This window comes from Euprymna scolopes, chromosome 33, assembly GCF_053919585.1.
Source record: "Euprymna scolopes isolate OS-2025 chromosome 33, ASM5391958v1, whole genome shotgun sequence".
NCBI lineage: Eukaryota > Metazoa > Mollusca > Cephalopoda > Sepiida > Sepiolidae > Euprymna > Euprymna scolopes.
In genome coordinates, this window is record NC_136514.1 from 53,804,567 (window position 1) to 53,814,887 (window position 10,321).

General features: G+C 32.6%; 1 protein-coding gene across 3 annotated transcripts in view; it reads left to right on the forward strand.

The window, feature by feature from the left end:
- The first annotated feature begins 905 nt into the window (after positions 1–905).
- LOC145258222 (semaphorin-5A-like) overlaps positions 906–10,321 on the forward strand; it is a 457,393-nt gene continuing 447,977 nt past the window's right edge. For all 3 annotated transcript variants that reach the window (XM_080116169.1, XM_080116168.1, XM_080116172.1), the window contains exon 1: positions 906–2,106. The gene's annotated coding sequence lies outside the window, so the exon portion shown is untranslated. The remainder of the gene's footprint in view (positions 2,107–10,321) is intronic.

Here is a 10,321-nt window from a genome sequence, read left to right on the forward strand (position 1 = left end):
CAAGTCGAACTGTGTTTTTTCTTTTCTTTTCTTTTTTTCCTTGTAACTTACTTTCTCTCTCTCCCTCTCTCTTTCTCTCTCTCTCTCTCTCTCTCTCTCTATCTCTTTCTTACCCTCTCTCTCTCTCTCTTTTACATGTTTCTAGTTTTATTTCTCGCCTTAAATAACTGACTCGCTTAGCATTAAAATATTGATATGATGTTTTTCTTCACCTTGTAAAACTCAATCATGTTCTACAAAGTCAAAAATAAAAACAACAATTTTATCCCCTCCCCTCCCCTCCCCAAAAAAAAACACCTAAAGTAAACACCATATATGAATATTTGAAGATATAAAGTATTTGAGTACGAAAACTTTTCCCCAGATTATTGAAGTCAACACGGAACGGGTTGATATGCCGTAAAACAAACCAAACAAACCAATCATCGTGAATAAATATTTGAAGATATCAAGAATTTGAAACCTGAAACCTTTTCTCTCTCCTCCAAATTACTGCATTCGGCATTAAATAACAATAAAACGTTTGGCATGCCGTAAAACAAACCAAACAAACCAAACGTCATAATTAAATATTAGAAGATATAAAGAACTTGTAGCATACAATTTTTCCCCCCAAAATTACTCGATTCGACATTAAATAACACGAAAAGGGTTGATATGCCGTAAAACACAACAAACAAGCGAAACACCTTAAACAAGACTTCTCTTCCGAATCCCTCTCGACTTTACTTTAAATCGAACTGTGTTTGTTTCTTTCCTTGAAACTTAATTTCTCTCGCTCCCTCACACATACGCGCGAGCACACACACACACACACACATTCTCTCTCTCTTTCTTTCTCTCTCTCTCTCTCTCTCTCTTGTTTTACATGATTCTAGTTTTTCTTTTCTTATATCTACTTAAAGAAGCCCTTGCCTTCTCTCACCCCTCTTCACCTTTCTTTTCTCTTCAGTCGGTCTGTGTTTTGACTTCTTTTTTCTACAATATTTCTTTTCTTTCTCCTTGTCTCCCACCTACCCCCCATCCCGACTTTTTTTTTTTTTACATTTTCCTCTTTCTTTCTTTTCCTTGTTATCAATACTTCGTTCTTTTCTTTTTTTTTACTTTCTTTCACTTCTACTTGTTATGCTTTCTCTCTTTTAAATAACTTTTTTTAAAAATCTTTTTTTCATACTAATCCCGCCCCCCCCCACGGCATACCTTCGATACTTTCTTCTTTCTTCCTTCTTCTCTTTCTTTTTTCTTTCTTTATTTTCCTCTTTCTTTTTTCTTTCTTTCTTTCTTTTCTCTTCTCCCTATTACATTTCAAAACCCCCTTTTTTCCCCCTATCAGAAACAATCTCCAATATCTCTTACCTCGTTATTCCATAACCCCCCACCCGCTTCCCACCCCTTCAAGAACAGACCCCATATCCACACCCCTTCTACAAGAGGCACGCACTTGTCTCTGTTCAGAAGCCGGCTCCCATTTTTTTTTTATACATAGCAAACAATTACAACATCTACTACAACTACTATTTTACAACAACTACTACTACTACTATGGAAATTACTACTACGACTACTATTACTGTTTCTCTACTTGCGAGACCGTCTTTCACGTTATAGTTTTCTGGAGTTCGTAACTGACTTAAACGCGCCTATATCTATTTAACTTTTTATCTGTCTATCTTTGGTAGGAATATATATATATATATGTATTGCACGATTTTGGAAACCTACCTACAACTTCTACGACAGTGCGTGCACGGATGTTGTGTTTTACGCGTGTAAAGGAAAATTTAAACACAACTAAAAAAAAAAAAAGAAACTAAAAAAATACTGAGGCGATGTATTTAAAGACCGTTTAAACGGATTAAAATCAATCAAATCCTAAGCACGGATTAACCCACCGTTTATATGCGTACATATTTACATGTATATCTATATATCTATATGCATGTATTACATACGGAAATGCGGATAACAGATTTGTTTTAAAGAACGGGAAACTTATTTATTACATTCTTTAATTTTTTATTATTATTATTATTATTTAAAACGTCCTACAAATCAAGGAGATACAGAACATCAATATGTCGAAAGCACTTTGTGCTATTTATCAAGGTAAGTAAAAAAAAAACAACAACAAAAAAAAAACTTTATTTATATTGAAGATTTTAGCTTTAAGATGACTAGTAATTAAATTTTCATACCATCTCTGGTTAATTCATAATTTGATTATCAAACAATATCTGGTACTTATGCAGAATATGGACCGTACTAGTTATCTATATATATATATATATATATATATATATATATATATATATATATATATATATGAGAGAGAGAGATATATAAGACTTGCAAGTTAAAGTGTTACAGTGTCTTTTTTTATTATTATTAAATTGTTGGGTGAAAGCATAGAATAATTACAAAGCGACACCTCCCTACTACTGTAAAAAAAATATGGGTTCTAGAGCACTGTTCTGTTACAGTACGGGAATAGTTATTTAGAAAGTCGTTCTTAATATGGAGAGGAAAAGGTGTTTTGTAATTATTTTGTACTTTAAGCTACAAATTTAATTAAGATATCGTAAAACTTGAATTTAGTTTGAAAATACTATTTTTTTTTAAAAAGCGCGGTAACATAAATGCATAAATACAAAAATAGGTATCTAAATATTATTTCAGCACGGTCCGTATTCTGAATAGGTACCCCCCCTACCGTAATAATATACTTATAGTGTTTGGTCATTAAATTACCATTTTAAACCAAAATGTTATCAAACTATAATTTGGGTTAGATAGTATTTTAATGAAAGCAATCTTAAAGCTACAAACTTCAGTATAACCAAAACTTTTCGTCTTTTCTAACAAAAAAAAAGTACTAGTGCACTTATTGATCCGTGCTGAAATAATGTTATTAAAAAAAGCCATTCTTAACATGGGGAGGGTGTTTTCTACCTATTCTATACTTTAACCGTACAATTGAATTTAAAAAAAAACAAAAGTTTAAACTTGGAAATACGATTTAAAAAAAAAAAATAGCGCGGATCAGTAAATGCACTAGCACAAAAAAAAAAAAAAAATCCAAAGGAGGAGGGTCGTCTTTCATTCCTATGGTTAATTTTATTGTAGCATGCGATGCGTTTTTCTTATTAAACATTGTATCCGTACGGTAAAGACTACTTAACGATTCAAATAATAACACAACGAAATGGATGCGCGTTCGAGCACATGTGTTGTGTTCGATAGATTTTCTTTTCGATAGTTGTAATGAACGTGGACCCAGAAGAGATCTACATAATATAGATTAGCACCCTTCGTTGACCGACCCCCGAATGATATTCTATTTTTTAGGCGATTACGTATGAAAAAAATTGAACAAAAAAAAGTAGAAGCAAGAACTATTTTAGAATTTTAACTGATAGATCAGTTTCGTATACATTGAACGTATAGTAACCGTGCAATTCTAGCGTTTTAGAGCGGTTAGCCATTTTTTTTTTCAAACTAGTAACCTTAAGTCCGAGTGGCAAGGTCGTAAAACTAGACATAATTGTCAAAAATCGTACAGGATTCACCTCCTATGGAAGGTTAAAAAAAAAAAAAATAGAGCAACTGCCCTAAAACGCATGAATCTACCGGAAATGGGGGATAAATTTACGTTAAATTTATATGCGTAACTCCACCCACACTTAAAAATCTAATGTACCTTTCAAAAAAAAAAAAATCAAGTTTTTCAAGGTGCTCACGCATAAACGTAGATTCTCGTTTCTGTAGAGAGTGCTTGACAATCTATGATATCGAAAATATTAGTACTTTTCAATGACATTCCCGAACATTTCGGAGTGAAAACAGATGATGAAATTGAAAAGGTTCGATTAAATTAATAAACACGAGTTCGAGAGATGATACAAAATTTTGAAAGTCGCGAAAACAATGTTAAAATAATATGCTTACGAAGGCAAAACCGGTTAAGGTTTTAAAAAATCGCCACCTCCTTAATAAAAAAAAAAAATTCTAATATATATATGTGTGTATATATATGTATATATGGACAAAGTTTCAATTCTCCCCAAGAGGGCAGTCAGACACAATGTCGGGGTTTTTAATGTAGGGGGAAATCCATCTCCCCAAATAAAGATAGGGTGCTCATGCACTTACTGATCCGCGCTGTTTTTTAAATCGCATTTCCATGTTTAATTAAAGTGCACTTATTGATCCGTGCTGAAATAATAACGTTATTATTTAAAAAGCCATTCTTAACATGAGCAGGGGAGGGTATTTTGTACCTATTCTGTAATTTAACCTTACAATTGAATAAAAAAACATAACACTTTAAACTTTGAAATACGATTAAAAAAATAGCACGGATCAGTAAGTGCATTAGCACCAATTAAAGTTTTATATTTTATGTTTTTTTTTATTTAATTGTAAGGTTAAAGTACAGAATAGGTACAAAACAGCCCCTCCCCATGTTAAGAATGGCTTTTTAAATAATAACGTTATTTCAGCACTGTTCAATAAGAGCATGACTACCAAAGATAGGGACAAAATATAAAAATTGCCTCAATCTAAAAGGATTGCGCCTCCACTGCTCTATGTCACAAAAGACAAAGTATAGTATCGGAACAGATACTACACTTTGCTCCTAGCCAAAGGGCCAAGGAACAGCAAAAAAAAATATCAAAGTTTGTTGACTGTTTGGAAAAAAAAAAACATTGTTTAATGAATTAACCCATTCTTAACACGTGTGGGGGGATTATATTGATTCATACCTTAATTGCATAAATATTTAACATCCATCCCATCTTCTGGGTAAACAAGGAAAGAAAATAGTGTTCGTTAAATAAATCGGAGTACGAACCTTGCTATTTTTTTAAATATTATTTTTAGATAGGATTTTCAAGTTTCATTCAATTTTTACGATCTGTTTATTAAATTGTTAGGTTAACATACAGAATAGTTACAAAACAATCTCTCCTTATCACGTGAGAAAAGGGGTTCTAAATAATACCATTATTTCAGCACGGTCCGTAAACTGAATACGTACCTAAATTTGTACTACATCAGATTTTCAACCGAACTGTTTTTAATACTAACTTAAACTTAGCCTAATTCAAGATTTAGTACAGAAAACGTCGGTTTAGTTAGGTTCAAATTCTGTACAAGCAAAAATAAACTCTTTGCAAAAAAAAAAAAAAAAAAAAAAAAAAAAGTCTAAACTTTCACTTCTGTAAATATTGAATTCAGGTGAGCATGCAGAAAAAATATAGACCGTGCTGAAATAATCTTTCATTTTAGAAACCCATTCTTAACATGGGGAGCGGTTGAGGATATTTTTGTAAACTGTTCTATATTTCAAATGACAAGTTAATAAAATAAAGGTGCTAATGCACTTACTGATCCGCGCTATTTTTAAAATCGTATTTCCATGTTTAAAGTTTTTTTTTTTTATTCAATTGTAAGGTTAAAGTAAAGAATAGGTACAAAGAACCCTCCCCTCCCCATGCTAAGAATGGCTTTTTAAATGTTATTATTTCAGCACGGATCAATAAGTGCATGAGTACGAAAAAAAAGTTATAAAAATTGAACGTTCTTGTGCACTTTTGTTACTGTGATGAAATATTATTTAGAAAACCATTCTTAACATGGGGAGGGTGTTTTCTAACTACTCTGTACTTCACTTAATAATTTAATATAAAAGATGTCGTAAAACTTTAATGTAAATTGAAAATACTATTTAAAAACAAATAGCGAGGTAACAAAATGCATACGCACAAAACAGACTTTTTATTTGAAAATCCTATTTAAAAAAAATTGCACAGTCGGTAAACTGCACAAGTTCTTTACACGTATTATTCTTTTTAGCTTTGATTTTTCTCTTTGCGTAAGAAATATTTGTGGCGTGGGTGCAACCCTTATTTCACAAGTTCTAAACTGAAACACACGCACACACGATAAGTTCAGACATAAGTAATGTTTGCGATCTACATACGGTCCAATAGAGATCGCACTAAAATAGTTACCAGTAGAGCTGGTATTTGTAGAATATTTCGAATGTTTATATGCGTGCGAGATGTTATGCAGATCTTCGCGTGTGCATTTCCCCTTCGTTCAATAAAATAAAACATTTTTGAATGTGATATACTTTTACAATTCAATTGTCATAAAGGTGTATGTTAGTGTGCGTGATTGGGAAAACAGACGGCGGCATATACTTATGATTGCCCCCCTCCCCTCCACACTGTTTCTCATTTATTATTTATATTTGCAATATATAGGTAAGGAGTTTGTCTAAACCAGTTGTACAATATATCATCCCAGCTAGAAATACTAGAGAAACAAACGCGCGCACACACACACGCACGCGCGCGTTTATATGGACCTCATATACCAAGATATTTAAACTGCATGTTTTGTTATTTTATATGCAATATAAAAGTTTCTTTAGACTCCCCCACTTACCCTAACATCATGAATTCATAACCCTCACAGCAGCAGGCGTATTGGGCAATGGTGAGAAGCCTTGACTGTCTTTTAGGCGGTCGGGTTTCGATCCTGGTTTGAGGCAGTTGCCTGTCTAGCCGCACCGATGAGCTGTGAAACAGTACTGTATGTGGATGATATATATATAAAAAGTCTGAGGACGCTACAGACGGCCCAAAAAACGGCCGTGTAGCCGAAACAATAATGTAACTTAACAGAAAGATACGGTAATAAAAAGTAAAACGCATATTTGCTCTACAACAGTATTGAGCACTTTCTTCAGTTTTTATTAATTATTATCTCCACTATATATATATAATATTCTTTTGAGTACATATGCTAAAATTGTTTGTAGGCATAAGGGTGCTTAGATATTAGTTTTTAAACTTTAAATTTAATAACTATAATTCTTATACATTGTATACAAATTCCGTTATGGGAGAAGGGAAAGTGAGTAGCAATTCTACTGGAAGTCGGTGTCCTTGGTGAATGAAATCCCAAGGTCTTATATATGACCTGAAAAGAAAGTGGAAACTTTCAATAATTATAGAAGCAACCGAGCTTGTGAAAAAGAATTTAAAATCTACCCGGAAAATATGCACGGTGAACTAAGTGCAATACAAACAATTGCACTTAACAGAACTAGTAGAATCTTTAAAAAGATCTCTCGGTTGGTGTGTTTGAAATAGTCCAGTAGGATGTCCCATTCATGGCACAAGAAAACTATACAAATGTAATGTCATTAGTTGTACGTGAAATACATCACAAATATATAATCATACATGTTAAAGTGTATTAACTATTATAAAGATCCACGTATTGAGAACCTAGAATAAATATTGAAATGAGTATGTGTGCGGCATAATAACGTTGACACACCGGTTCTCGTAAGATCACCAAAGTTAGGCAACGTTGAGCCTGGCTAGTACAAGATGGGTGACCATTTGGAAATTCTAGGCGCTGTAAGTGCTTTCCGCTAATCTCTGCATTGTTTCCAGTCGTCCTGAACCTCTACTTGCCACTGGTATTCAATGTCCACTTAGAAATGTGGTTGCAGATTGTGCAACTCTTACCACAAAAATTTCACGCACAGGTACCCTTAGAGTGGGTATCCATAGTCTGTCAAGATTGAAGGAAACCTTTTTTATGTATATGTATGTATAGAAACATCCTCGCTCTTGAATATATATATATATATATATATATATATATATATATATATATATATATATATATATAGAGAGAGAGAGAGAGAGACCGTTATAAGTACACATTTTTAAATTCAGATAATATATACATATACTCAGTTTCGGAACAAATCCCTTAATAATAATCGTTTCTAAAAAGATATTCACCGTGTTTCAATTTACTTCCATCCCCACGATTTCAGAGTTAGACATAAGATCTGTTTTTGATGGGGAAAAACTCAAATTCCCTAAAATAGAGCACTTTTATTAGTAATAACAAATGTAATTGCCTCTGTTTAGAAGAGTTCCCTCTTCAACAGAGCTTAGATTAGAGAATCTGTGGCGTCAGAAGAGATACTACAGATTGTTTATGGACAAAAGAATATCGGTTGCCGAAATTAATCAGTTTAAGAGCTTATCCTATATATTATTATAAACATATTATTGACGCTCATGCGTAAGAACTAGCTCGTACAATTTTTATTACATAATAAAAAAGTGTTTGTGAACAGGAAAATATATACTAGATGTATATACCGCTTAATTTGTTAATGGAAACTATTATAAATTGCAGTAAAATTTATCAAATTATTTACCCGATTTCCATGCATAAAACTCATTTAAATACTAATTCTAAATAAAGGAGGAGCGTCTCCTTTATTTAGAATTAGTATTTAGATGAGTTTTAGAATTCGATACCTTCCCCAACATCATCTATAATTTTAATCGATCTATTTCGTTACTAATGAATTCCACGCTAGACGTCGCATCCCCACTATGTTATCTAGCAACTTCTTTACGCTTCTGATGAGAAGCGTGAGGCTTCGAAATGCCTTGGCATAAAGAGTCCCTTCTATCCCTCAACTAATTGCTTGTATTCCCTTATTGAATAAATGAACATATCTATATTTAACAATATATAGTTTTTGTGACTTCATTTCATATTCCTATTGTTCTTACATATATATATATATTTATATATATATATGCGTGTTTATTTAATTTCAAGTAAACAATTTTCCTAGTTATAATAATACTACTGTTTCGATCGAGTAATGACCTGAAATTCCGATTTACCTTTAATGATGACAGAAAAAACCGTCACATTTTTAAATTTCACACACACACACACACACACATATATATATGTGTATGTATATATATATATATATATATATATATATATATATATATATATATAATTTGAGCTATGTGCAGTTATTGCTAGTTACGTAAAATTCATCTAAAATAAGAGATAAAATATAAAATTCCGTTAATCTTGTAATTTAGACATAACTAAGGGGTTAATTTGTCCAAAAATAGAGAAAAAAAAAATTCAAGTATTTCTGTCGAGATTCGAACTCACAAACCTTAACTGCCGTCTCTAAAACAGTTCTTGCAATAGGCAAATTTAAACACTCGATTATATTTTATATATCAAGCATATACCTATTTAAGAACGTTAAAATACCAAGTACAACATGCGTATTTGTTGCTCTAAGTAAGTCTTTTTTTTTTCTGTTTCGTTATAGCGTGCGCTACATGTTCATGTATCGTTTTAATGAATGGTTAAAATATAAAACACGTAGACCAAGAATAATGTTCGTTCGTGAGGTTATTTAATTACCTCCTGCCTAGGTGTTTAGACACGGGGTCTCGCGTAAATTTGAAAGTGTTTCTGTGGAGTGTACTGTATTCGAGCGTGGAACCCCCAGCTTTCAGTCCGTGTCTCTAATCACTTTGCAACCGTATGGCAGAATAATCTGACAGACGAGTCTGAAAATGAGGTTTAAAAAGCTAGAGGGAAAAGCATTTTTGATGGAAAAAAAAAAAAAAAAAATGCCGGGGCATCTAAGGCGATTATCAATAAACGACCTAGTACAGTACGGGCCCGGAGATATTTTAGTCTACGTGGAACAATCCATCTCAACAATGGTCTTTGTAATATAGTGAACACTTCTGAACTTATTCAAGAATGAGGATTAGAAAACGTTCAATATTTTCTTTAAACAGAATTAACTAGTACATTAAACATTTTAGTCTTAATCGTAAACCAGTAAAAGATGATTACTATGATGCCCATGTGTAGAGTTATTTACTAGTAAAACGCAATAAATGCGTCTTACAAAATAGGTGACCCCAGTGTAATGGGTGGCGGTCCTAGTAGGGATTAATGAGAGTATACATTTTCTCGTAATAAAATGCGAGAAACACAACGTTAATATCGACATGGACAAGATATGTAGGTATATGCATATGTGTGTAGGTATATGTAAGCACGTACCTGAGTGTATAAGTATATATGCATATGCTTGTATATGCATATATACTTATATCTGTGTGTTTGTGTGTAGGTATATGCATGAATGTATGTACATACGTACCTGCGTGTGTGTGTACGTATATATATGTATATATAGGGTGGTTGCTAGAAAAGCGGGAAATTTGTCAAACAACGATCTATTTTTACGAAGAATAATTTTTACAAAGTTTTTCAAAGACAAATGTTACATTATACTTGAATTGCACGGACTACATTTTGAGTATCTATAGATATTCAAAATGTCGTCCATGCAATTCAATGCATCGTATTAACCTAGAAATCCAAACTCGCGTGGTGTTTTGAAGGAATCACGCATTTTATTTATGATCTAAGCTGA